Raw genomic sequence first — 26,454 nt, 5'->3', positions numbered from 1 at the left:
AGTATTAGCTTCACAAGGTCATATTTGAAAGGTTCAACAATTTTAAGAAAAGTTTGTCCAAACGCAGGCACCACTGGGATTCCAACCAGTGTTCCTGTGTTTAATACACTGGTGCTTTAACCAAACAATCCAAGCCAAAAAATGCTCATTTGCTTGTATATTATTTGGTCGGTGGAAAGCTGTTGGTTTTCTATGGAGTTCAAGGCCTATTGCAATTCTAACATATTGTATAGAATATATATTTAAAAAAAAAAAAATGAAGGCACCACTGGGATTCAAACCCAGGATCTTCTGTTTACTAGACAGGCACTTTAGCCAAGTAAGCCATGGCACCAAAGTTAGTGAAGGTGTTACCATAATTCCTCAAAGAGAGCTGTGCATGCTCACTCTACCCTGGAAGTGGGTCCCTCTCTGTAGCACTCCTTCCCAATGTTTGTTCCTTTCTTTTTTCTCTCTCTCCTATAGTTTTTTTGTGTCTGGAGTTTTTCTTTGTGTGCAGTAGGGTCAACTGTGCGGGCTGTCAACTAAAGGTCCTGTCAAACCCCATTGAGACATACTGTATGTAATTTTGTGCTATGTAATAAGTAAATGTTGCTTTTGTTTTGGTTATAATAGTATAAGGTTCACATTGTTTCTTTGAAAGATTCAGCAATTTCAAGAAAACTTACTCAAAATGAAGGCAGCACTAAAATTCAAACCCAGTATCTCCTGTTTACTAGACAGGCACCTTAACCAACTAAGCCAGGGCACCAAAAAGGCGGTAATAGTTATATACATATAGAGCTGGTTATAACAGCATTAGCTTCAAATCCCAGCGGATTATTCGAAATAATCAGCCATTTTTTAGAAAAGTTACTCCAAATGAAAGCACCGCTGGGATTCGAACCCAGGATCTCCTGTTTACTAGACAGGCACTTTAACCAACTAACCCATGGCGCCAAAGTCAGTGGAAGGGTTTCCACGATTAAGAAATTTTAGAAAAATTGTCCAAACGCAAGCACCACCGGGGTTCGAACCAAAGCTCTCTTGTTTACTAGACAGGCACTTTAACCAACTAAGCCATAGCACCAAAAGCACTGTAAACACTATATACATAGAGCGCTGTATTTGCTTTTAACAATATTGGCTTCACAAGGTCTTACTTGAAAGATTCAGTAATTTTAAGAAAAGTTACTCCAAATAAAGGCACCGCTGGGATTCGAACCCAGGATCTCCTGTTTACTAGACAGGCACTTTAACCAACTAAGCCACGGCGCCAAAGACAGTGGAAATGTTTTCTTATTTTATCATGGAGAGCTTTGCATGCTCACTCTACCCTGGAAGGGGGTCCCTTTTTAAACAACTAAGGTACAGTACTGAAACAACTGCAAGATTTATCTTTCTTTTCTTGCTTATAACAGTATTAGCTTCACAGGGTCATATTTGAAAGGTTCAGCAATTTTAAGAAAAATTTGTCCAAACGCAGGCACCACTGGGATTCCAACCCAGGATCTTATGTTTATTACACTGGTGCTTTAACCAAACAATCCAAGCCAAAAAATGCTCAATTGCTTGTATATTATTTGGTCGGTGGAAAGCTGTTGGTTTTCTATGGAGTTCAAGGCCTATTGCAATTCTAACATATTGTATAGAATTTTTTTTTTTTAAATAAATGAAGGCACCACTGGGATTCGAACCCAGGATCTCCTGTTTACTAGACAGGCACTTTAACCAACTAAGCCACGGCGCTAAAGTCAGTGGAAGAGTTTCCACGATTAAGAAATTTCAGAAAAAATTGTCCAAACGAAAGCACCGCCGGGGCTCGAACCAAAGATCTCCTGTTTACTAGACAGGCACTTTAACCAACTAAGCCATAGCACCAAAAGCACTGTAAACACTATATACATAGAGTGCTGTATTTGCTTTTAACAACATTGGCTTCACAAGGTCTTACTTGAAAGATTCAGTAATTTTAAGAAAAGTTACTCCAAATGAAGGCACCGCTGGGATTCGAACCCAGGACCTCCTGTTTACTAGACAGGCACCTTAACCAACTAAGCCAGGGCACCAAAAAGGCGGTAATAGTTATATGCATATAGAGCTGGTTATAACAGCATTAGCTTCAAAAGGTCTTATTTGAAATAATCAGAAATTTTAAGAAAAGTTACTCCAAATGAAGGCACCGCTGGGATTCGAACCCAGGACCTCCTGTTTACTAGACAGGCACCTTAACCAACTAAGCCAGGGCACCAAAAAGGCGGTAATAGTTATATGCATATAGAGCTGGTTATAACAGCATTAGCTTCAAAAGGTCTTATTTGAAATAATCAGAAATTTTAAGAAAGGTACTCCAAATAAAGGCACCGCTGGGATTCGAACCCAGGATCTCCTGTTTACTAGACAGGCACTTTAACCAACTAAGCCACGGCGCCAAAGACAGTGGAAAAGTTTTCTTATTTCATCATGGAGAGCTTTGCATGCTCACTCTACCCTGGAAGGGGGTCCCTTTTTAAACAACTAAGGTACAGCACTGAAACAACTGCAAGATTTATCTTTCTTTTCTTTTCTTGCTTATAACAGTATTAGCTTCACAAGGTCATATTTGAAAGGTTCAATAATTTTAAGAAAAGTTTGTCCAAACGCAGGCACAACTGGGATTCCAACCAGTGTTCTTGTGTTTAATACACTGGTGCTTTAACCAAACAATCCAAGCCAAAAAATGCTCATTTGCTTGTATATTATTTGGTCGGTGGAAAGCTGTTGGTTTTCTATGGAGTTCAAGGCCTATTGCAATTCTAACATATTGTATAGAATATATATTTTTTTTAAAAAAATGAAGGCACCACTGTGATTCGAACCCAGGATCTTCGATTTACTAGACAGGCACTTTAACCAAGTAAGCCATGGCGCCAAAGTTAGTGAAGGTGTTACCATAATTCCTCAAAGAGAGCTGTTCATGCTCACTCTACCCTGGAAGTGGGTCCCTCTCTGTAGCACTCCTTCCCAATGTTTGTTCCTTTCTTTTTTCTCTCTCTCCTATAGTTTTTTTGTGTCTGGAGTTTTTCTTTGTGTGCAGTAGGGTCAAGTGTGCGGGCTGTCAACTAAAGGTCCTGTCAAACCCCATTGAGACATACTGTATGTAATTTTGTGCTATATAAGATTTAAATGTTGCTTTTGTTTTGGTTATCACAGAATAAGTTTCACGTTGTTTCTTTGAAAGATTCAGCAATTTTAAGAAAACTTACTCAAAATGAAGGCAGCACTAAAATTCAAACCCAGTATCTCCTGTTTACTAGACAGGCACCTTAACCAACTAAGCCAGGGCACCAAAAAGGCGGTAATAGTTATATACAAATAGAGCTGGTTATAACAGCATTAGCTTCAAATCCCAGCGGATTATTTGAAATAATCAGCAATTTTAAGAAAAGTTACTCCAAATGAAAGCACCGCTGGGATTCGAACCCAGGATCTCCTGTTTACTAGACAGGCACTTTAACCAACTAACCCATGGCGCCAAAGTGAGTGGAAGAGTTTCCACGATTAAGAGATTTTAGAAAAAATTGTCCAAACGCAAGCACCACCGGGGTTCGAACCAAAGCTCTCTTGTTTACTAGACAGGCACTTTAACCAACTAAGCCATAGCACCAAAAGCACTGTAAACACTATATACATAGAGCGCTGTATTTGCTTTTAACAATATTGGCTTCACAAGGTCTTACTTGAAAGATTCAGTAATTTTAAGAAAAGTTACTCCAAATGAAGGCACCGCTGGGATTCGAACCCAGGATCTCCTGTTTACTAGACAGGCACTTTAACCAACTAAGCCACGGCGCCAAAGACAGTGGAAATGTTTTCTTATTTCATCATGGAGAGCTTTGCATGCTCACTCTACCCTGGAAGGGGGTCCCTTTTTAAACAACTAAGGTACAGTACTGAAACAACTGCAAGATTTATCTTTCTTTTCTTGCTTATAACAGTATTAGCTTCACAAGGTCATGTTTGAAAGGTTCAGCAATTTAAAAAAAAAATTGTCCAAACGCAGGCACCACTGGGATTCCAACCCAGGATCTTGTGTTTAATACACTGGTGTTTAACTAAACAATCCAAGCCAAAAAATGCTCAATTGCTTGTATATTATTTGGTCGGTGGAAAGCTGTTGGTTTTCTATGGAGTTCAAGGCCTATTGCAATTCTAAAATATTGTAAAGATTTTAGTTTTTTTAAATAAATGAAGGCACCACTGGGATTGGAACCCAGGATCTCCTGTTTACTAGACAGGCACTTTAACCAACTAAGCCATGGCGCCAAAGTTAGTGAGGGTGTTACCTTAATTCCTCAAAGAGAGCTGTTCATGCTCACTCTACCCTGGAAGTGGGTCCCTCTCTGTAGCACTCCTTCCCAATGTTTGTTCCTTTCTTTTTTCTCTCTCTCCTATAGTTTTTTTTGTGTCTGGAGTTTTTCTTTGTGTGCAGTAGGGTCAAGTGTGCGGGCTGTCAACTAAAGGTCCTGTCAAACCCCATTGAGACATACTGTATGTAATTTTGTGCTATGTAATAAGTAAATGTTGCTTTTGTTTTGGTTATCACAGAATAAGGTTTACATTGTTTCTTTGAAAGATTCAGCAATTTTAAGAAAACTTACTCAAAATAAAGGCAGCACTAAAATTCTAACCCAGTATCTCCTGTTTACTAGACAGGCACCTTAACCAACTAAGCCACGGCACCAAAAAGGCGGTAATAGTTATATACATAGAGAGCTGGTTATAACAGCATTAGCTTCAAAAGGTCTTATTTGAAATAATCAGCAATTTTAAGAAAAATTACTCCAAATGAAGGCGCCACTGGGATTCAAACCGAGGACCTCCTTTTTACTAGACAGGCACTTTAACCAACTAAGCCACGGCGCCAAAGTCAGTGGAAGAGTTTCCACGATTAAGAAATTTCAGAAAATATTGTCCAAACGAAAGCACCGCCGGGGCTCGAACCAAAGATCTCCTGTTTACTAGACAGGCACTTTAACCAACTAAGCCATAGCACCAAAAGCACTGTAAACACTATATACATAGAGTGCTGTATTTGCTTTTAACAACATTGGCTTCACAAGGTCTTACTTGAAAGATTCAGTAATTTTAAGAAAAGTTACTCCAAATTGAGGCACCGCTGGGATTCGAACCCAGGATCTCCTGTTTACTAGACAGGCACTTTAACCAACTAAGCCACGGCGCCAAAGACAGTGGAAATGTTTTCTTATTTCATCATGGAGAGCTTTGCATGCTCACTCTACCCTGGAAGGGGGTCCCTTTTTAAACAACTAAGGTACAGTACTGAAACAACTGCAAGATTTATCTTTCTTTTCTTTTCTTGCTTATAACAGTATTAGCTTCACAAGGTCATATTTGAAAGGTTCAACAATTTTAAGAAAAGTTTGTCCAAACGCAGGCACCACTGGGATTCCAACCAGTGTTCCTGTGTTTAATACACTGGTGCTTTAACCAAACAATCCAAGCCAAAAAATGCTCATTTGCTTGTATATTATTTGGTCGGTGGAAAGCTGTTGGTTTTCTATGGAGTTCAAGGCCTATTGCAATTCTAACATATTGTATAGAATATATATTTTAAAAAAAAAATGAAGGCACCACTGGGATTCGAACCCAGGATCTTCTGTTTACTAGACAGGCACTTTAACCAAGTAAGCCATGGCGCCAAAGTTAGTGAAGGTGTTACCATAATTCCTCAAAGAGAGCTGTGCATGCTCACTCTACCCTGGAAGTGGGTCCCTCTCTGTAGCACTCCTTCCCAATGTTTGTTCCTTTCTTTTTTCTCTCTCTCCTATAGTTTTTTTTGTGTCTGGAGTTTTTCTTTGTGTGCAGTAGGGTCAAGTGTGCGGGCTGTCAACTAAAGGTCCTGTCAAACCCCATTGAGACATACTGTATGTAATTTTGTGCTATGTAATAAGTAAATGTTGCTTTTGTTTTGGTTATAATAGTATAAGGTTCACATTGTTTCTTTGAAAGATTCAGCAATTTCAAGAAAACTTACTCAAAATGAAGGCAGCACTAAAATTCAAACCCAGTATCTCCTGTTTACTTGACAGGCACCTTAACCAACTAAGCCAGGGCACCAAAAAGGCGGTAATAGTTATATACATATAGAGCTGGTTATAACAGCATTAGCTTCAAATCCCAGCGGATTATTTGAAATAATCAGCAATTTTAAGAAAAGTTACTCCAAATGAAAGCACCGCTGGGATTCGAACCCAGGATCTCCTGTTTACTAGACAGGCACTTTAACCAACTAACCCACGGCGCCAAAGTCAGTGGAAGGGTTTCCACGATTAAGAAATTTTAGAAAAAATTGTCCAAACACAAGCACCACCGGGGTTCGAACCAAAGCTCTCTTGTTTACTAGACAGGCACTTTAACCAACTAAGCCATAGCACCAAAAGCACTGTAAACACTATATACATAGAGCGCTGTATTTGCTTTTAACAATATTGGCTTCACAAGGTCTTACTTGAAAGATTCAGTAATTTTAAGAAAAGTTACTCCAAAAGAAGGCACCGCTGGGATTCGAACCCAGGATCTCCTGTTTACTAGACAGGCACTTTAACCAACTAAGCCACGGCGCCAAAGACAGTGGAAATGTTTTCTTATTTTATCATGGAGAGCTTTGCATGCTCACTCTACCCTGGAAGGGGGTCCCTTTTTAAACAACTAAGGTACAGTACTGAAACAACTGCAAGATTTATCTTTCTTTTCTTTTCTTGCTTATAACAGTATTAGCTTCACAAGGTCATATTTGAAAGGTTCAGCAATTTTAAGAAAAATTTGTCCAAACGCAGGCACCACTGGGATTCCAACCCAGGATCTTATGTTTAATACACTGGTGCTTTAACCAAACAATCCAAGCCAAAAAATGCTCAATTGCTTGTATATTATTTGGTCGGTGGAAAGCTGTTGGTTTTCTATGGAGTTCAAGGCCTATTGCAATTCTAACATATTGTATAGAATTTTTTTTTTTTAAATAAATGAAGGCACCACTGGGATTCGAACCCAGGATCTCCTGTTTACTAGACAGGCACTTTAACCAACTAAGCCACGGCGCCAAAGTCAGTGGAAGAGTTTCCACGATTAAGAAATTTCAGAAAAAATTGTCCAAACGAAAGCACCGCCGGGGCTCGAACCAAAGATCTCCTGTTTACTAGACATGCACTTTAACCAACTAAGCCATAGCACCAAAAGCACTGTAAACACTATATACATAGAGTGCTGTATTTGCTTTTAACAACATTGGCTTCACAAGGTCTTACTTGAAAGATTCAGTAATTTTAAGAAAAGTTACTCCAAATGAAGGCACCGCTGGGATTCGAACCCAGGACCTCCTGTTTACTAGACAGGCACCTTAACCAACTAAGCCAGGGCACCAAAAAGGCGGTAATAGTTATATGCATATAGAGCTGGTTATAACAGCATAAGCTTCAAAAGGTCTTATTTGAAATAATCAGCAATTTTAAGAAAAGTTACTCCAAATGAAGGCACCGCTGGGATTCGAACCCAGGATCTCCTGTTTACTAGACAGGCACTTTAACCAACTAAGCCACGGCGCCAAAGACAGTGGAAATGTTTTCTTATTTCATCATGGAGAGCTTTGCATGCTCACTCTACCCTGGAAGGGGGTCCCTTTTTAAACAACTAAGGTACAGTACTGAAACAACTGCAAGATTTATCTTTCTTTTCTTGCTTATAACAGTATTAGCTTCACAAGGTCATATTTGAAAGGTTCAGCAATTTTAAGAAAAATTTGTCCAAACGCAGGCACCACTGGGATTCCAACCCAGGATCTTATGTTTAATACACTGCTGCTTTAACCAAACAATCCAAGCCAAAAAATGCTCAATTGCTTGTATATTATTTGGTCGGTGGAAAGCTGTTGGTTTTCTATGGAGTTCAAGGCCTATTGCAATTCTAACATATTGTATAGAATTTTTTTTTTTAAATAAATGAAGGCACCACTGGGATTCGAACCCAGGATCTCCTGTTTACTAGACAGGCACTTTAACCAACTAAGCCATGGCGCCAAAGTTAGTGAAGGTGTTACCTTAATTCCTCAAAGAGAGCTGTGCATGCTCACTCTACCCTGGAAGTGGGTCCATCTCTGTAGCACTCCTTCCCAATGTTTGTTCCTTTCTTTTTTCTCTCTCTCCTATAGTTTTTTTGTGTCTGGAGTTTTTCTTTGTGTGCAGTAGGGTCAAGTGTGCGGGCTGTCAACTAAAGGTCCTGTCAAACCACCGGGGTTCGAACCAAAGCTCTCTTGTTTACTAGACAGGCACTTTAACCAACTAAGCCATAGCACCAAAAGCACTGTAAACACTATATACATAGAGCGCTGTATTTGCTTTTAACAATATTGGCTTCACAAGGTCTTACTTGAAAGATTCAGTAATTTTAAGAAAAGTTACTCCAAATGAAGGCACCGCTGGGATTCGAACCCAGGATCTCCTGTTTACTAGACAGGCACTTTAACCAACTAAGCCACGGCGCCAAAGACAGTGGAAATGTTTTCTTATTTCATCATGGAGAGCTTTGCATGCTCACTCTACCCTGGAAGGGGGTCCCTTTTTAAACAACTAAGGTACAGTACTGAAACAACTGCAAGATTTATCTTTCTTTTCTTGCTTATAACAGTATTAGCTTCACAAGGTCATGTTTGAAAGGTTCAGCAATTTTAAGAAAAATTTGTCCAAACGCAGGCACCACTGGGATTCCAACCCAGGATCTTGTGTTTAATACACTGGTGCTTTAACTAAACAATCCAAGCCAAAAAAATGCTCAATTGCTTGTATATTATTTGGTCGGTGGAAAGCTGTTGGTTTTCTATGGAGTTCAAGGCCTATTGCAATTATAAAATATTGTAAAGATTTTAGTTTTTTTAAATAAATGAAGGCACCACTGGGATTCGAACCCAGGATCTCCTGTTTACTAGACAGGCACTTTAACCAACTAAGCCATGGCGCCAAAGTTAGTGAAGGTGTTACCTTAATTCCTCAAAGAGAGCTGTTTATGCTCACTCTACCCTGGAAGTGGGTCCCTCTCTGTAGCACTCCTTCCCAATGTTTGTTCCTTTCTTTTTTCTCTCTCTCCTATATTTTTTTTTGTGTCTGGAATTTTTCTTTGTGTGCAGTAGGGTCAAGTGTGCGGGCTGTCAACTAAAGGTCCTGTCAAACCCCATTGAGACATACTGTATGTAATTTTGTGCTATGTAATAAGTAAATGTTGCTTTTGTTTTGGTTATCACAGAATAAGGTTTACATTGTTTCTTTGAAAGATTCAGCAATTTTAAGAAAACTTACTCAAAATAAAGGCAGCACTAAAATTCTAACCCAGTATCTCCTGTTTACTAGACAGGCACCTTAACCAACTAAGCCACGGCACCAAAAAGGCGGTAATAGTTATATACATAGAGAGCTGGTTATAACAGCATTAGCTTCAAAAGGTCTTATTTGAAATAATCAGCAATTTTAAGAAAAATTACTCCAAATGAAGGCGCCACTGGGATTCAAACCGAGGACCTCCTTTTTACTAGACAGGCACTTTAACCAACTAAGCCACGGCGCCAAAGTCAGTGGAAGAGTTTCCACGATTAAGAAATTTCAGAAAATATTGTCCAAACGAAAGCACCGCCGGGGCTCGAACCAAAGATCTCCTGTTTACTAGACAGGCACTTTAACCAACTAAGCCATAGCACCAAAAGCACTGTAAACACTATATACATAGAGCGCTGTATTTGCTTTTAACAACATTGGCTTCACAAGGTCTTACTTGAAAGATTCAGTAATTTTAAGAAAAGTTACTCCAAATTGAGGCACCGCTGGGATTCGAACCCAGGATCTCCTGTTTACTAGACAGGCACTTTAACCAACTAAGCCACGGCGCCAAAGACAGTGGAAATGTTTTCTTATTTCATCATGGAGAGCTTTGCATGCTCACTCTACCCTGGAAGGGGGTCCCTTTTTAAACAACTAATGTACAGTACTGAAACAACTGCAAGATTTATCTTTCTTTTCTTTTCTTGCTTATAACAGTATTAGCTTCACAAGGTCATATTTGAAAGGTTCAACAATTTTAAGAAAAGTTTGTCCAAACGCAGGCACCACTGGGATTCCAACCAGTGTTCCTGTGTTTAATACACTGGTGCTTTAACCAAACAATCCAAGCCAAAAAATGCTCATTTGCTTGTATATTATTTGGTCGGTGGAAAGCTGTTGGTTTTCTATGGAGTTCAAGGCCTATTGCAATTCTAACATATTGTATAGAATATATATTTAAAAAAAAAAAATGAAGGCACCACTGGGATTCGAACCCAAGATCTTCTGTTTACTAGACAGGCACTTTAACCAAGTAAGCCATGGCGCCAAAGTTAGTGAAGGTGTTACCATAATTCCTCAAAGAGAGCTGTGCATGCTCACTCTACCCTGGAAGTGGGTCCCTCTCTGTAGCACTCCTTCCCAATGTTTGTTCCTTTCTTTTTTCTCTCTCTCCTATAGTTTTTTTGTGTCTGGAGTTTTTCTTTGTGTGCAGTAGGATCAAGTGTGCGGGCTGTCAACTAAAGGTCCTGTCAAACCCCATTGAGACATACTGTATGTAATTTTGTGCTATGTAATAAGTAAATGTTGCTTTTGTTTTGGTTATAATAGTATAAGGTTCACATTGTTTCTTTGAAAGATTCAGCAATTTCAAGAAAACTTACTCAAAATGAAGGCAGCACTAAAATTCAAACCCAGTATCTCCTGTTTACTAGACAGACACCTTAACCAACTAAGCCAGGGCACCAAAAAGGCGGTAATAGTTATATACATATAGAGCTGGTTATAACAGCATTAGCTTCAAATCCCAGCGGATTATTTGAAATAATCAGCAATTTTAAGAAAAGTTACTCCAAATGAAAGCACCGCTGGGATTCGAACCCAGGATCTCCTGTTTACTAGACAGGCACTTTAACCAACTAACCCACGGCACCAAAGTCAGTTGAAGGGTTTCCACGATTAAGAAATTTTAGAAAAAATTGTCCAAACGCAAGCACCACCGGGGTTCGAACCAAAGCTCTCTTGTTTACTAGACAGGCACTTTAACCAACTAAGCCATAGCACCAAAAGCACTGTAAACACTATATACATAGAGCGCTGTATTTGCTTTTAAAAATATTGGCTTCACAAGGTCTTACTTGAAAGATTCAGTAATTTTAAGAAAAGTTACTCCAAATGAAGGCACCGCTGGGATTCGAACCCAGGATCTCCTGTTTACTAGACAGGCACTTTAACCAACTAAGCCACGGCGCCAAAGACAGTGGAAGTGTTTTCTTATTTCATCATGGAGAGCTTTGCATGCTCACTCTACCCTGGAAGGGGGTCCCTTTTTAAACAACTAAGGTACAGTACTGAAACAACTGCAAGATTTATCTTTCTTTTCTTGCTTATAACAGTATTAGCTTCACAAGGTCATATTTGAAAGGTTCAGCAATTTTAAGAAAAATTTGTCCAAACGCAGGCACCACTGGGATTCCAACCCAGGATCTTATGTTTAATACACTGCTGCTTTAACCAAACAATCCAAGCCAAAAAATGCTCAATTGCTTGTATATTATTTGGTCGGTGGAAAGCTGTTGGTTTTCTATGGAGTTCAAGGCCTATTGCAATTCTAACATATTGTATAGAATTTTTTTTTTTTAAATAAATGAAGGCACCACTGGGATTCGAACCCAGGATCTCCTGTTTACTAGACAGGCACTTTAACCAACTAAGCCATGGCGCCAAAGTTAGTGAAGGTGTTACCTTAATTCCTCAAAGAGAGCTGTGCATGCTCACTCTACCCTGGAAGTGGGTCCCTCTCTGTAGCACTCCTTCCCAATGTTTGTTCCTTTCTTTTTTCTCTCTCTCCTATAGTTTTTTTGTGTCTGGAGTTTTTCTTTGTGTGCAGTAGGGTCAAGTGTGCGGGCTGTCAACTAAAGGTCCTGTCAAATCCCATTGAGACATACTGTATGTAATTTTGTGCTATGTAATAAGTAAATGTTGCTTTTGTTTTGGTTATAATAGTATAAGGTTCACATTGTTTCTTTGAAAGATTCAGCAATTTCAAGAAAACTTACTCAAAATGAAGGCAGCACTAAAATTCAAACCCAGTATCTCCTGTTTACTAGACAGACACCTTAACCAACTAAGCCAGGGCACCAAAAAGGCGGTAATAGTTATATACATATAGAGCTGGTTATAACAGCATTAGCTTCAAATCCCAGCGGATTATTTGAAATAATCAGCAATTTTAAGAAAAGTTACTCCAAATGAAAGCACCGCTGGGATTCGAACCCAGGATCTCCTGTTTACTAGACAGGCACTTTAACCAACTAACCCACGGCACCAAAGTCAGTTGAAGGGTTTCCACGATTAAGAAATTTTAGAAAAAATTGTCCAAACGCAAGCACCACCGGGGTTCGAACCAAAGCTCTCTTGTTTACTAGACAGGCACTTTAACCAACTAAGCCATAGCACCAAAAGCACTGTAAACACTATATACATAGAGCGCTGTATTTGCTTTTAAAAATATTGGCTTCACAAGGTCTTACTTGAAAGATTCAGTAATTTTAAGAAAAGTTACTCGAAATGAAGGCACCGCTGGGATTCGAACCCAGGATCTCCTGTTTACTAGACAGGCACTTTAACCAACTAAGCCACGGCGCCAAAGACAGTGGAAATGTTTTCTTATTTCATCATGGAGAGCTTTGCATGCTCACTCTACCCTGGAAGGGGGTCCCTTTTTAAACAACTAAGGTACAGTACTGAAACAACTGCAAGATTTATCTTTCTTTTCTTGCTTATAACAGTATTAGCTTCACAAGGTCATATTTGAAAGGTTCAGCAATTTTAAGAAAAATTTGTCCAAACGCAGGCACCACTGGGATTCCAACCCAGGATCTTATGTTTAATACACTGGTGCTTTAACCAAACAATCCAAGCCAAAAAATGCTCAATTGCTTGTATATTATTTGGTCGGTGGAAAGCTGTTGGTTTTCTATGGAGTTCTAGGCCTATTGCAATTCTAACATATTGTATAGAATTTTTTTTTTTTTAAATAAATGAAGGCACCACTGGGATTTGAACCCAGAATCTCCTGTTTACTAGACAGGCACTTTAACCAACCAAGCCATGGCGCCAAAGTTAGTGAAGGTGTTACCTTAATTCCTCAAAGAGAGCTGTGCATGCTCACTCTACCCTGGAAGTGGGTCCCTCTCTGTAGCACTCCTTCCCAATGTTTGTTCCTTTCTTTTTTCTCTCTCTCCTATAGTTTTTTTTGTGTCTGGAGTTTTTCTTTGTGTGCAGTAGGGTCAAGTGTGCGGGCTGTCAACTAAAGGTCCTGTCAAACCCCATTGAGACATACTGTATGTAATTTTGTGCTATGTAATAAGTAAATGTTGCTTTTGTTTTGGTTATAATAGTATAAGGTTCACATTGTTTCTTTGAAAGATTCAGCAATTTCAAGAAAACTTACTCAAAATGAAGGCAGCACTAAAATTCAAACCCAGTATCTCCTGTTTACTAGACAGGCACCTTAACCAACTAAGCCAGGGCACCAAAAAGGCGGTAATAGTTATATACATATAGAGCTGGTTATAACAGCATTAGCTTCAAATCCCAGCGGATTATTTGAAATAATCAGCAATTTTAAGAAAAGTTACTCCAAATGAAAGCGCCGCTGGGATTCGAACCCAGGATCTCCTGTTTACTAGACAGGCACTTTAACCAACTAACCCACGGCGCCAAAGTCAGTGGAAGGGTTTCCACGATTAAGAAATTTTAGAAAAAATTGTCCAAACGCAAGCACCACCGGGGTTCGAACCAAAGCTCTCTTGTTTACTAGACAGGCACTTTAACCAACTAAGCCATAGCACCAAAAGCACTGTAAACACTATATACATAGAGCGCTGTATTTGCTTTTAACAATATTGGCTTCACAAGATCTTACTTGAAAGATGCAGTAATTTTAAGAAAAGTTACTCCAAATGAAGGCACCGCTGGGATTCAAACCCAGGATCTCCTGTTTACTAGACAGGCACTTTAACCAACTAAGCCACGGCGCCAAAGACAGTGGAAATGTTTTCTTATTTCATCATGGAGAGCTTTGCATGCTCACTCTACCCTGGAAGGGGGTCCCTTTTTAAACAACTAAGGTACAGTACTGAAACAACTGCAAGATTTATCTTTCTTTTCTTGCTTATAACAGTATTAGCTTCACAAGGTCATATTTGAAAGGTTCAGCAATTTTAAGAAAAATTTGTCCAAACGCAGGCACCACTGGGATTCCAACCCAAGATCTTATGTTTAATACACTGGTGCTTTAACCAAACAATCCAAGCCAAAAAATGCTCAATTGCTTGTATATTATTTGGTCGGTGGAAAGCTGTTGGTTTTCTATGGAGTTCAAGGCCTATTGCAATTCTAACATATTGTATAGAATTTTTTTTTTTTAAATAAATGAAGGCACCACTGGGATTTGAACCCAGGATCTCCTGTTTACTAGACAGGCACTTTAACCAACTAAGCCATGGCGCCAAAGTTAGTGAAGGTGTTACCTTAATTCCTCAAAGAGAGCTGTGCATGCTCACTCTACCCTGGAAGTGGGTCCCTCTCTGTAGCACTCCTTCCCAATGTTTGTTCCTTTCTTTTTTCTCTCTCTCCTATAGTTTTTTGTGTCTGGAGTTTTTCTTTGTGTGCAGTAGGGTCAAGTGTGCGGGCTGTCAACTAAAGGTCCTGTCAAACCCCATTGAGACATACTGTTCGTAATTTTGTGCTATGTAATAAGTAAATGTTGCTTTTGTTTTGGTTATAATAGTATAAGGTTCACATTGTTTCTTTGAAAGATTGAGCAATTTCAAGAAAACTTACTCAAAATGAAGGCAGCACTAAAATTCAAACCCAGTATCTCCTGTTTACTAGACAGGCACCTTAACCAACTAAGCCAGGGCACCAAAAAGGCGGTAATAGTTATATACATATAGAGCTGGTTATAACAGCATTAGCTTCAAATCCCAGCGGATTATTTGAAATAATCAGCAATTTTAAGAAAAGTTACTCCAAAAGAAAGCACCGCTGGGATTCGAACCCAGGATCTCCTGTTTACTAGACAGGCACTTTAACCAACTAACCCACGGCGCCAAAGTCAGTGGAAGGGTTTCCACGATTAAGAAATTTTAGAAAAAATTGTCCAAACGCAAGCACCACCGAGGTTCGAACCAAAGCTCTCTTGTTTACTAGACAGGCACTTTAACCAACTAAGCCATAGCACCAAAAGCACTGTAAACACTATATACATAGAGCGCTGTATTTGCTTTTAACAATATTGGCTTCGCAAGGTCTTACTTGAAAGATGCAGTAATTTTAAGAAAAGTTACTCCAAATGAAGGCACCGCTGGGATTCGAACCCAGGATCTCCTGTTTACTAGACAGGCACTTTAACCAACTAAGCCACGGCGCCAAAGACAGTGGAAGGGTTTTCTTATTTCATCATGGAGAGCTTTGCATGCTCACTCTACCCTGGAAGGGGGTCCCTTTTAAACAACTAAGGTACAGTACTGAAACAACTGCAAGATTTATTAGCTTCACAAGGTCATATTTGAAAGGTTCAGCAATTTTAAGAAAAATTTGTCCAAATGCAGGCACCACTGGGATTCCAACCCAGGATCTTGTGTTTAATACACTGGTGCTTTAACTAAACAATCCAAGCCAAAAAATGCTCAATTGCTTGTATATTATTTGGTCGGTGGAAAGCTGTTGGTTTTCTATGGAGTTCAAGGCCTATTGCAATTCTAACATATTGTAAAGATTTTAGTTTTTTTAAATAAATGAAGGCACCACTGGGATTCGAACCCAGGATCTCCTGTTTACTAGACAGGCACTTTAACCAACTAAGCCATGGCGCCAAAGTTACTGAAGGTGTTACCTTAATTCCTCAAAGAGAGCTGTTCATGCTCACTCTACCCTGGAAGTGGGTCCCTCTCTGTAGCACTCCTTCCCAATGTTTGTTCCTTTCTTTTTTCTCTCTCTCCTATAGTTTTTTTTGTGTCTGGAGTTTTTCTTTGTGTGCAGTAGGGTCAAGTGTGCGGGCTGTCAACTAAAGGTCCTGTCAAACCCCATTGAGACATACTGTATGTAATTTTGTGCTATGTAATAAGTAAATGTTGCTTTTGTTTTGGTTATAATAGTATAAGGTTCACATTGTTTCTTTGAAAGATTCAGCAATTTTAAGAAAACTTACTCAAAATAAAGGCAGCACTAAAATTCAAACCCAGTATCTCCTGTTTACTAGACAGGCACCTTAACCAACTAAGCCACGGCACCAAAAACGCGGTAATAGTTATATACATAGAGAGCTGGTTATAACAGCATTAGCTTCAAAAGGTCTTATTTGAAATAATCAGCAATTTTAAGAAAAATTACTCCAAATGAAGGCGCCACTGGGATTCAAACCGAGGACCTCCTGTTTACTAGACAGGCACTTTAACCAACTAAGCCACGGCGCCAAAGTCAGTGGAAGAGTTTCCATGATTAAGAAATTTCAGAAAATATTGTCCAAACGAAAGCACGGCCGGGGCTCGAAACAAAGATCTCCTGTTTACTAGACAGGCACTCTAACCAACTAAGCCATAGCACCAAAAGCACTGTAAACACTATATACATAGAGCGCTGTATTTACTTTTAACAACATTGGCTTCACAAGGTCTTACTTGAAAGATTCAGTAATTTTAAGAAAAGTTACTCCAAATGAAGGCACCGCTGAGATTCAAACCCAGGATCTCCTGTTTACTAGACAGGCACTTTAACCAACTAAGCCACGGCGCCAAAGACAGTGGAAATGTTTTCTAATTTCATCATGGAGAGCTTTGCATGCTCACTCTACCCTGGAAGGGGGTCCCTTTTTAAACAACTAAGGTACAGTACTGAAACAACTGCAAGATTTATCTTTCTTTTCTTTTCTTGCTTATAACAGTATTAGCTTCACAAGGTCATATTTGAAAGGTTCAGCAATTTTAAGAAAAATTTGTCCAAACGCAGGCACCACTGGGATTCCAACCCAGGATCTTATGTTTAATACACTGGTGCTTTAACCAAACAATCCAAGCCAAAAAATGCTCAATTGCTTGTATATTATTTGGTCGGTGGAAAGCTGTTGGTTTTCTATGGAGTTCAAGGCCTATTGCAATTCTAACATATTGTATAGAATTTTTTTTTTTAAATAAATGAAGGCACCACTGGGATTCCAACCCAGGATCTTATGTTTAATACACTGGTGCTTTAACCAAACAATCCAAGCCAAAAAATGCTCATTTGCTTGTATATTATTTGGTCGGTGGAAAGCTGTTGGTTTTCTATGGAGTTCAAGGCCTATTGCAATTCTAACATATTGTATAGAATATATATTTAAAAAAAAAAAATGAAGGCACCACTGGGATTCGAACCCAGGATCTTCTGTTTACTAGACAGGCACTTTAACCAAGTAAGCCATGGCGCCAAAGTTAGTGAAGGTGTTACCATAATTCCTCAAAGAGAGCTGTGCATGCTCACTCTACCCTGGAAGTGGGTCCCTCTCTGTAGCACTCCTTCCCAATGTTTGTTCCTTTCTTTTTTCTCTCTCTCCTATAGTTTTTTTGTGTCTGGAGTTTTTCTTTGTGTGCAGTAGGGTCAAGTGTGCGGGCTGTCAACTAAAGGTCCTGTCAAACCCCATTGAGACATACTGTATGTAATTTTGTGCTATGTAATAAGTAAATGTTGCTTTTGTTTTGGTTATAATAGTATAAGGTTCACATTGTTTCTTTGAAAGATTCAGCAATTTCAAGAAAACTTACTCAAAATGAAGGCAGCACTAAAATTCAAACCCAGTATCTCCTGTTTACTAGACAGGCACCTTAACCAACTAAGCCAGGGCACCAAAAAGGCGGTAATAGTTATATACATATAGAGCTGGTTATAACAACATTAGCTTCAAATCCCAGCGGATTATTTGAAATAATCAGCAATTTTAAGAAAAGTTACTCCAAATGAAAGCACCGCTGGGATTCGAACCCAGGATCTCCTGTTTACTAGACAGGCACTTTAACCAACTAACCCACGGCGCGAAAATCAGTGGAAGGGTTTCCACGATTAAGAAATTTCAGAAAAAATTGTCCAAACGAAAGCACCACCGGGGCTCGAACCAAAGATCTCCTGTTTACTAGACAGGCACTCTAACCAACTAAGCCATAGCACCAAAAGCACTGTAAACACTATATACATAGAGCGCTGTATTTACTTTTAACAACATTGGCTTCACAAGGTCTTACTTGAAAGATTTAGTAATTTTAAGAAAAGTTACTCCAAATGAAGGCACCGCTGGGATTCGAACCCAGGATCTCCTGTTTACTAGACAGGCACTTTAACCAACTAAGCCACGGCGCCAAAGACAGTGGAAATGTTTTCTTATTTCATCATGGAGAGCTTTGCATGCTCACTCTACCCTTGAAGGGGGTCCCTTTTTAAACAACTAAGGTACAGTACTGAAACAACTGCAAGATTTATCTTTCTTTTCTTTTCTTGCTTATAACAGTATTAGCTTCACAAGGTCATATTTGAAAGGTTCAGCAATTTTAAGAAAAATTTGTCCAAATGCAGGCACCACTGGGATTCCAACCCAGGATCTTATGTTTAATACACTGGTGCTTTAACCAAACAATCCAAGCCAAAAAATGCTCAATTGCTTGTATATTATTTGGTCGGTGGAAAGCTGTTGGTTTTCTATGGAGTTCAAGGCCTATTGCAATTCTAACATATTGTATAGAATTTTTTTTTTTAAAATAAATGAAGGCACCACTGGGATTTGAACCCAGGATCTCCTGTTTACTAGACAGGTACTTTAACCAACTAAGCCATGGCGCCAAAGTTAGTGAAGGTGTTACCTTAATTCCTCAAAGAGAGCTGTGCATGCTCACTCTACCCTGGAAGTGGGTCCCTCTCTGTAGCACTCCTTCCCAATGTTTGTTCCTTTCTTTTTTCTCTCTCTCCCATAGTTTTTTTGTGTCTGGAGTTTTTCTTTGTGTGCAGTAGGGTCAAGTGTGCGAGCTGTCAACTAAGGGTCCTGTCAAAACCCATTGAGACATACTGTATGTAATTTTGTGCTATGTAATAAGTAAATGTTGGTTTTGTTTTGGTTATCACAGAAGTAGTGATTAAAATATACTTTATGTCAAAAATGATTGATGACATATCGGCATAAGGAAAAAGCGCGTAATTTATGACCTCCTAGCCTTCTACCTTCTCCACCGGACACCCTGCGCGTAATTTATGACCTCCTTCCCTTCTACCTTCTTCCTGACCTTTCTCTAACCCAACCCATACCTATGGCTAAGGTGTTGTGTGTGTGTGTTTACCACGGTGGCATAGGGTAATAAAAGAGGCGTAGGATGTCTCTGAACAGAGTACGACAGATTCTGTTACAATGGCCAGCCCGCTTGGTGCAGCTATGAAGAGACGTATTACGCCTACGCCTGTTACAAACAGGATAGTTTGTGATACACCATTTGCGCCAAAAAGGAGAAGGCCTCGATCCTTGGTGAATTTTCTTCAGAACCCTGGTGGCTGTGAAGAATATGAATGGATGTTATCCGATGGACGTGTCGGCGGTTATATTTTTGACAAGAAGGAACGTCATGTGAGACTGTACTCGGTGGACACGGACCAGGAGTTTACACCGGACGACCAATTGTGTGTGTCGTTTTATGCTGAAGACTGGTGTTTGTTCAAGAATAACGGGTGGAAAAAGATTGAAGATGTAAATATGGGGCCTTTCTACATATCGTGGACCGGTGCTACAGATCAAAACCACTACTACGTGTGTGGTGGATGTCAAGAGCGGAAATCAGAGTCTTACATTTACGTGTGTAGTGGTAAGAATGTCAGTCGTGTGGTGCCAGACTGTGAACGCCATGTGTATGGATCGCCACAGGATGTGAAAGTGATGTACCCGTGGTGTGATGTGGCCATACTCCACAACGTCTTCAAGAAGATTGACAGATTGTTTAAATGGAGTGAGATTTGGGCCGGATACAACGAAATCAGGGTGTGCCTTTTTCATGGGGAGGTGGAGTGTGACAATGCCACGTCACACCCTGAACCACCGCCCATGCCGGCTAACCATTAAAAAGCAGAACAGGCCCTCAGACCCCTAACACAATCTGAGTGATCACAGGTTCTGTTAAGTCATGGCTGTTAGACTGAATGGTGCAGCTGATGCTGCTGAAGACTGTTGTTGGATCGAAAAACTGGGTGACAGTCTGGGGTTGCAGAATTTGACATACATGCCTGGACCATTGGTAGACATCCCGTCGCTGCAAACCTCTGATGAGAAGCCACCACCAGCGGCGGCACATGCGGGCGATGTCTCAAACCCGTGGGATGGCGACGAATTGGATTGTTCCACACTAAAAGCTTTTAAAATCATAAAGTTTTGCGTGTGCAGAATCCTCCAAAACATCGTCGGACGACTGCTACGGGAGACCTGTTACGGCTGCATGGTGGACCATCCGAGTCAGACCCAACACCCGTGTCTCTATGAGCCGGAGGGATATTTCTACATGACCAACATGGACAAGATAAAGCAGAGACTTTTCCAGCCTGAGACACACCACCTCATCACAAGCGTTCTAACAGCGTGCGGCCTCTATGTACATCCTCAGAAAATCAACGGTGCTGTGGGGGCGCTGGCCTACGAATTAGAAGATGAACCTTTCTTTTTCCAGAGGCTGGATCAGATGACTGAGAGGCTTGCTGACTCACAAAGTGCTGGTGTAATTTATGAAGCGCTAAAGAGCTGGGGTGAGAAGGCTGTTCTGTAAACATGGGTTTCAGTCTGTCAAAAGATTTTGTTAAATCTGAACTAACATCATTGTTGTGTAATGTTATTGCGGATGAAGTGATTGATTTTAACAGTATTTATGTGACATCTAGCATACGTTTGGACAATCTCAAAAAACACATGACGTTAGCCAGAAGAATTTCTATAGTATGGTGTAATCTTGTACACATGTGTGTAAATGGTGACGGGTGTTGTCATGCATCTATATGTAGGATCATAGAAAGCATGTTGTGTAATCATAGTTTTAAAATAGGCCACATCATAACGCTGTGTGCTTACGTAACCGATGTCTGTATTGTTAAACTGCGTGAAAATGTTATAATGAATGTTTATACCATCGTCGAGACGCTGGTTTCATACCTTATTGAGAGAGATTTAGATATATGTGTGAAATTTTTACAATACCTCGACAACGCATAATTTGAAAATAAATGATGTGTAACCAAAATAGATTGTGTCATTATTTCACGAAGCAACCCATCATGACTGACCTTTTAAAAACATACTACTATACGCCAGACAGCGAGGGCTCCTTCGGTGGTAAAACAAGGTTAAAAGATGCTGTGTTTAAAAATACAGGGGTCAGGTTGTCTAATAAGATGGTTTCTGACTGGTTATCAGGGGAGGATGCATACACGTTACACAAACCAGCGCGTTTAAAATACAAGCGGAATAGAGTCGTGGTGTATGGTATAGACAAACAATTCCAAGCAGATCTTGTTGACATGTCTATGTATTCAAAGGAAAATGATGGTTATAAATTTATGTTAACGTGTATAGATGTTTTTAGTAAACATGCGTGGGCTCGTATTTTAAAAAACAAGACCGGAGCCGAGGTGACTAGAGCATTTGAAACTATTCTAAAGGAAGGACGAGTACCTCAAAAATTACAGACCGATCGAGGAAAGGAGTTTTTCAACAAAGGATTTCAAAATCTAATGAGAAAACAAGGCATCACCCATTTTGCCACAGGTAGCGAATTAAAGGCAAGCGTTATCGAACGTTTTAACAGGACTATTAAGGGTAGAATGTGGCGATATCTGACATCGGTCAATTCTAAAAGGTATATAGACGTACTCCTTGATTTAATAAAATCATACAATGCCAGCTACCATCGTAGCATTAAAATGAAACCTGCACAGGTCTGCTCTACAAATGAAGCACGAGTGTTTCAGTCATTGTACGGTGTGAACGATGCGAAGCAGAAAAATGTTACGTTTAATTACAAAACAGGCGACATTGTAAGAATTTCTATAGCAAGAGGTGCATTCACAAAAGGATATGAACAAAACTTCACAGATGAATTCTTTACTATATCAGCATGTATCCCACGTAATCCACCGGTCTACAAATTGGTAGATTATGACGGCGATATAATAGACGGTACCTTTTATGAAGAAGAATTGCAAAAGATCAAACTAATCAGTAACAAACCATTTATAGTTGAGAAAATTTTGGAAAGGAAGAACATGGTAGCGCTGATTGATCAATAATATAACAGGGGAGAGATTGGATGTTACAATACGCGTAGGTTATTACACAAGCATTACAGACATAGTCAGAGAGATAAGCGGCTATACCAGGGTACACGGCGTTACATTTGGTTATGATGACCTTATTAATAAGGTTTATGTCTATACGGACAAACCTGTCACCATAGCGATATCAGGCAAGCTTAGGATTATTTTAGGATTTAAGAACAACAAATTTTTTGACACAAGCATTACTGTGGATCCGTTGAGTCGATCATATGCATCATATCCGGCCGACCTGTATGGTGGCGAATATATCCTTTTTGTCTATACAGACTTTATAGAATATTAGGCGGTGGGTGACTATTTTGTACCCCTTCTACGATGTGTACATATAACCGGGAAAAACAAAGAGTTTGTCACAGTCAAGTATGACAGAGCGCACTACGTACGTGTTTCGAAATCACACATCAGCGATATAGCTGTAGAAGTGAAATCAGATCAGAATTGTGTCATACCATTTAAGTACGGCAAGGTGGTTACAAAACTACACTTCAGACCCACGAAACAATCTCAAAGAATTTGAGAAACTATGAAGGCTTTTAATCCGTACACGATAGACCCTCATCGTTATGTGACGTATTATCAAAACCAAGCGGGCGGTGGGATTCCAGGTTTTTATGGCGCCCCTTCCATGTACGGCGCAGGGCTTGGCGGTATTTTCCGAGGTCTTTTCCGAATGGCACTACCGCTATTGAAAAAAGGTTTCGCTATAACAAAACCCCATCTAAAATCGGCGGCAAAGAACATTGTTACCGATGTAGTAACGAATGTCATGAGACCTAGACAAAATGATGTTGGACAAGATGGTTCAGGTATGATGGTAATGAACAGGCGATATGAACACAAACCACCGGGTGTAAAACGAATCACACATGGCAAGAAAAGCAAAGTAAAGAAGAAACAAAACTCAGTGTCTAAAAGAAACTCGAGGGGGTAAACAACGCATGCATGAGTATCGGACTAAAAGAAATTTAAAAAACATCTTTTAGTCATGGCGTTAATACACGGGATGTCCGATGAATGCGTAAAGTCAGAGTTGGATTTGTTTACAGTCCCCATGACGCAGTTGTCTATAGAAAAAAGTACATACATCGAAGTACCGCCTATCTCGGCACTGACTGACTCTGCACCCCTGGAGTTTTTCATAGCTGGAAACGGTGAAGACTATGTTGATTTAAACAATACACTTTTATACACAAGACTCAAGATCACTAAACCGGATGGCACCGATATAGAAGAGGGTGCACCAGTCGGCTTGGTTAATTACCCCGGAGCTACAATATTTTCACAGGTCGACGTATCCCTGGGGGATCGGCTGATCTCACAGAGTTCAAATACATACCCGTACAGAAGTATTATTGAGTGTTTGATAAATTATGACCGTCATGCGCTCGAAACGCTTTTCTCAGCGGGCCTATTTTACAAGGATACTGCGGGTCATATGGATACTGCGGATCCGGCTGGAGCAAACCGGGGGTTGAACAAGAGGGCCGCATTCACTAATGCTAGTAGCGTTGTTGAATTATTATCTCCCATACACAGTGATATCTTTTTTCAAGAAAAACTCATGTTGAACGGTATTGATATAAAAATTCGATTAACACGTGCTAAAGATGAATTTTGCTTAATGCGCAGTGACAATTTGGGGTATAAAATAAACATACTGGCAGCGTCCATGTTTGTTAAAAAGGTTTCAGTGTCACCAGCTGTCAGGTTGGGACACGCGCAGGCATTACTCACAGCAACAGCTAAATATCCTATCGACAGGGTATACTTAAAAAATTTCTCCGTGCCCACCGGAACACGCGTCGCTAATCAGGAAAACCTGTTTTTGGGGACACTACCAAAAGCCATTGTGATTGGGATGGTTGATAATGACTCATTTTCAGGATCTTATGCTAAAAACCCTTTTGCATTCAAACATTATGATTTAGAATTCCTAGCAGTGTATGTGGACGGACAGCAATTCCCTGCCAAGCCGTTTCAACCACAGTACATAGAAGGTTCTGCTATAAGAGAGTTTTATCAGTTGGCGTTATCAACCGGCAGACATCTAAAAAACCGGGCATTGTCTATCGACAGAGAGGATTTCTTGAACGGTTACACACTCTACGCTTTTAACCTCACGCCGGACGAAGAATGCAGCCAACACATGTCGTTAATTAGATCAGGGAACATCAGATTGGAAATGCGTTTTCGACAACCGCTTCGAAACACTATCAATTTAATAGTCTACGCTATATTTGATAGCATAATTGAAGTGTCCAATCGCAGGCAGATTCTTGTGGACCACTACTGAATTAATGAACACCGTACAACTATTAAATATTATGGACAAAATCTCCACAAACACGTGTTTTTTAGGCGTACTGCCGTCCGACCAATTACCAGAAAGACCTGTGGCAACATTACCAGCATCTGTGATAATTAACACACACAGTTCGGACCAACCGGGTGAACACTGGTTAGCTGTGTACATAACTGAAGACCGTGTCGGTTGTTTTTTTGACAGTTTTGGAAACAGGCCAGACAGCAAGATGTTTCCGTCAACCGTTTATAAATTTCTAAAAACTACATGTTACAATGTACAATTTTCAAATAAACAGGTTCAGGATTTATCATCGGTTACGTGCGGCGAACACTGTGTATTCTTTCTCTACCACATGTCAAAGGGTTTGAGCTATGAAGATGTTTTATCTAAATATTCCAACGACTTGACTAAAAATGATAAAAAGGTCTCGCTATTTGTGAAAAAACTACACCCGCATGTCTATAATTGTGATATGTTTAAAAACTCTCAATGTATACAATCGGGTGAGGTGTTTATGAAAAAATCTTATTCTAAATAAATGAGTCGAAAAACAAATATATGTATCATCAAGTTTGTTTATTGTCATCACATGTTCAAACACGTTTTAAAACAAGACTGTATACACTTTTTAAAAATGTAACCATGCGCTTGTATCTAAACTTGGCGATGAAAACACGGGTGGTTCTGAATCATCATCATCATGGGTGGTAAAAGTCTTGTTAATGTTTTTAAATGAATTGACCTCATCTTTAAACCGTAGAAAGAGGTATGTTCAACATTGCTATAGCACTCAGGAATTCACGCCACCCCTTGGGTCTCCTATGAGGATTCATAGTTTGAGGGGTGGTAACGTTCTTAACCAAATCGAAAATGTGAGATCCTGGAATGATCGTACCGTTGAAAACAAATTCGCCCTCTCTACCCCATGCAGCAACCCCCTGTGATTTCATCATTTTTTCTAATATATACCGGACATTCCTTTTACTTCTCTGCGGTACATTTTGTAAAACCTCTTTAACCGTAGCGTCGTCATCAACGGTCGCTGCTTCTGTGGGTGATGTCTGTACATTTTCAGATGCCTGTGGTAGGTTAAGCGTTATCGATTTAGTCTCATGATCACCCTGCTTAACCACCGATATATACCTCTGCAAGAGTGTCGAGTATAATTTGGCTTTTTCATAATCCCCCAAATCAGTTCTGTCCAAAACACTTTTTATCGATGCATCCAAATCATTTTCCGCGCGCTGTCTCAGAGGTATAGGTGCACCATCGTTTTTTAACCTGTCCAGCTGTCGCTGGGGTACCAAATACATCCTTTCAGCGTGTTCCATTAGCCCCCCTGTCTTGATGCGATTAGACTACTTATAAAGGGGACGGCGACGCTTAACAGAGGTAAAAGGAACCCACCCTCTTGATTGATCACATATTTCTTTCTTAACACACCAATTTTTTTATCGGCTATGAATTTTATAGCTTTTTTCTTTTTTTCCAACTTTTTATATTGTGACTTTGTCAATGGTATTGTACCGCTGAGCACATTCAAAGCCACTTCGCATAAGGTTAGAATCAACTCATTCGAAGATTCTTGTAAAATGAGACGTCTCTGTATCGGCTTAGCCTCAAGTAAGAGTTTTAGAAGCGGCAGATTTCTATAAAGACGATTAGACATGTCAGCGTCTAAACTCTTTTTTTCTGAACATA

General features: G+C 39.8%; 12 non-coding genes across 12 annotated transcripts; all 12 read right to left on the bottom strand.

The window, feature by feature from the left end:
• Nucleotides 1-1,183: 1,183 nt before the first annotated feature.
• trnat-agu (transfer RNA threonine (anticodon AGU)) lies at nt 1,184-1,257 on the bottom strand. Its single transcript has one exon. It is a non-coding gene; the product is annotated as a tRNA-Thr (tRNA).
• A 1,080-nt stretch (nt 1,258-2,337) lies between these two features.
• Nucleotides 2,338-2,411, bottom strand: trnat-agu (transfer RNA threonine (anticodon AGU)). The gene has a single exon. It is a non-coding gene; the product is annotated as a tRNA-Thr (tRNA).
• Nucleotides 2,412-3,739: 1,328 nt separating this feature from the next.
• trnat-agu (transfer RNA threonine (anticodon AGU)) lies at nt 3,740-3,813 on the bottom strand. Its single transcript has one exon. It is a non-coding gene; the product is annotated as a tRNA-Thr (tRNA).
• A 1,316-nt stretch (nt 3,814-5,129) lies between these two features.
• On the bottom strand, nt 5,130-5,203 carry trnat-agu (transfer RNA threonine (anticodon AGU)). The gene has a single exon. It is a non-coding gene; the product is annotated as a tRNA-Thr (tRNA).
• A 1,328-nt stretch (nt 5,204-6,531) lies between these two features.
• trnat-agu (transfer RNA threonine (anticodon AGU)) lies at nt 6,532-6,605 on the bottom strand. The gene has a single exon. It is a non-coding gene; the product is annotated as a tRNA-Thr (tRNA).
• Nucleotides 6,606-7,509: 904 nt separating this feature from the next.
• Nucleotides 7,510-7,583, bottom strand: trnat-agu (transfer RNA threonine (anticodon AGU)). Its single transcript has one exon. It is a non-coding gene; the product is annotated as a tRNA-Thr (tRNA).
• An 861-nt stretch (nt 7,584-8,444) lies between these two features.
• On the bottom strand, nt 8,445-8,518 carry trnat-agu (transfer RNA threonine (anticodon AGU)). The gene has a single exon. It is a non-coding gene; the product is annotated as a tRNA-Thr (tRNA).
• A 1,318-nt stretch (nt 8,519-9,836) lies between these two features.
• Nucleotides 9,837-9,910, bottom strand: trnat-agu (transfer RNA threonine (anticodon AGU)). The gene has a single exon. It is a non-coding gene; the product is annotated as a tRNA-Thr (tRNA).
• A 1,328-nt stretch (nt 9,911-11,238) lies between these two features.
• On the bottom strand, nt 11,239-11,312 carry trnat-agu (transfer RNA threonine (anticodon AGU)). Its single transcript has one exon. It is a non-coding gene; the product is annotated as a tRNA-Thr (tRNA).
• A 1,321-nt stretch (nt 11,313-12,633) lies between these two features.
• trnat-agu (transfer RNA threonine (anticodon AGU)) lies at nt 12,634-12,707 on the bottom strand. The gene has a single exon. It is a non-coding gene; the product is annotated as a tRNA-Thr (tRNA).
• A 2,717-nt stretch (nt 12,708-15,424) lies between these two features.
• On the bottom strand, nt 15,425-15,498 carry trnat-agu (transfer RNA threonine (anticodon AGU)). Its single transcript has one exon. It is a non-coding gene; the product is annotated as a tRNA-Thr (tRNA).
• Nucleotides 15,499-18,381: 2,883 nt separating this feature from the next.
• trnat-agu (transfer RNA threonine (anticodon AGU)) lies at nt 18,382-18,455 on the bottom strand. The gene has a single exon. It is a non-coding gene; the product is annotated as a tRNA-Thr (tRNA).
• Between the last annotated feature and the right edge of the window lie 7,999 nt (nt 18,456-26,454).

The sequence above is a fragment of the Denticeps clupeoides genome, chromosome 1 (genome assembly GCF_900700375.1).
Source record: "Denticeps clupeoides chromosome 1, fDenClu1.1, whole genome shotgun sequence".
Lineage (NCBI taxonomy): Eukaryota > Metazoa > Chordata > Actinopteri > Clupeiformes > Denticipitidae > Denticeps > Denticeps clupeoides.
This window is presented reverse-complemented; position numbering and strand designations above follow the sequence as displayed.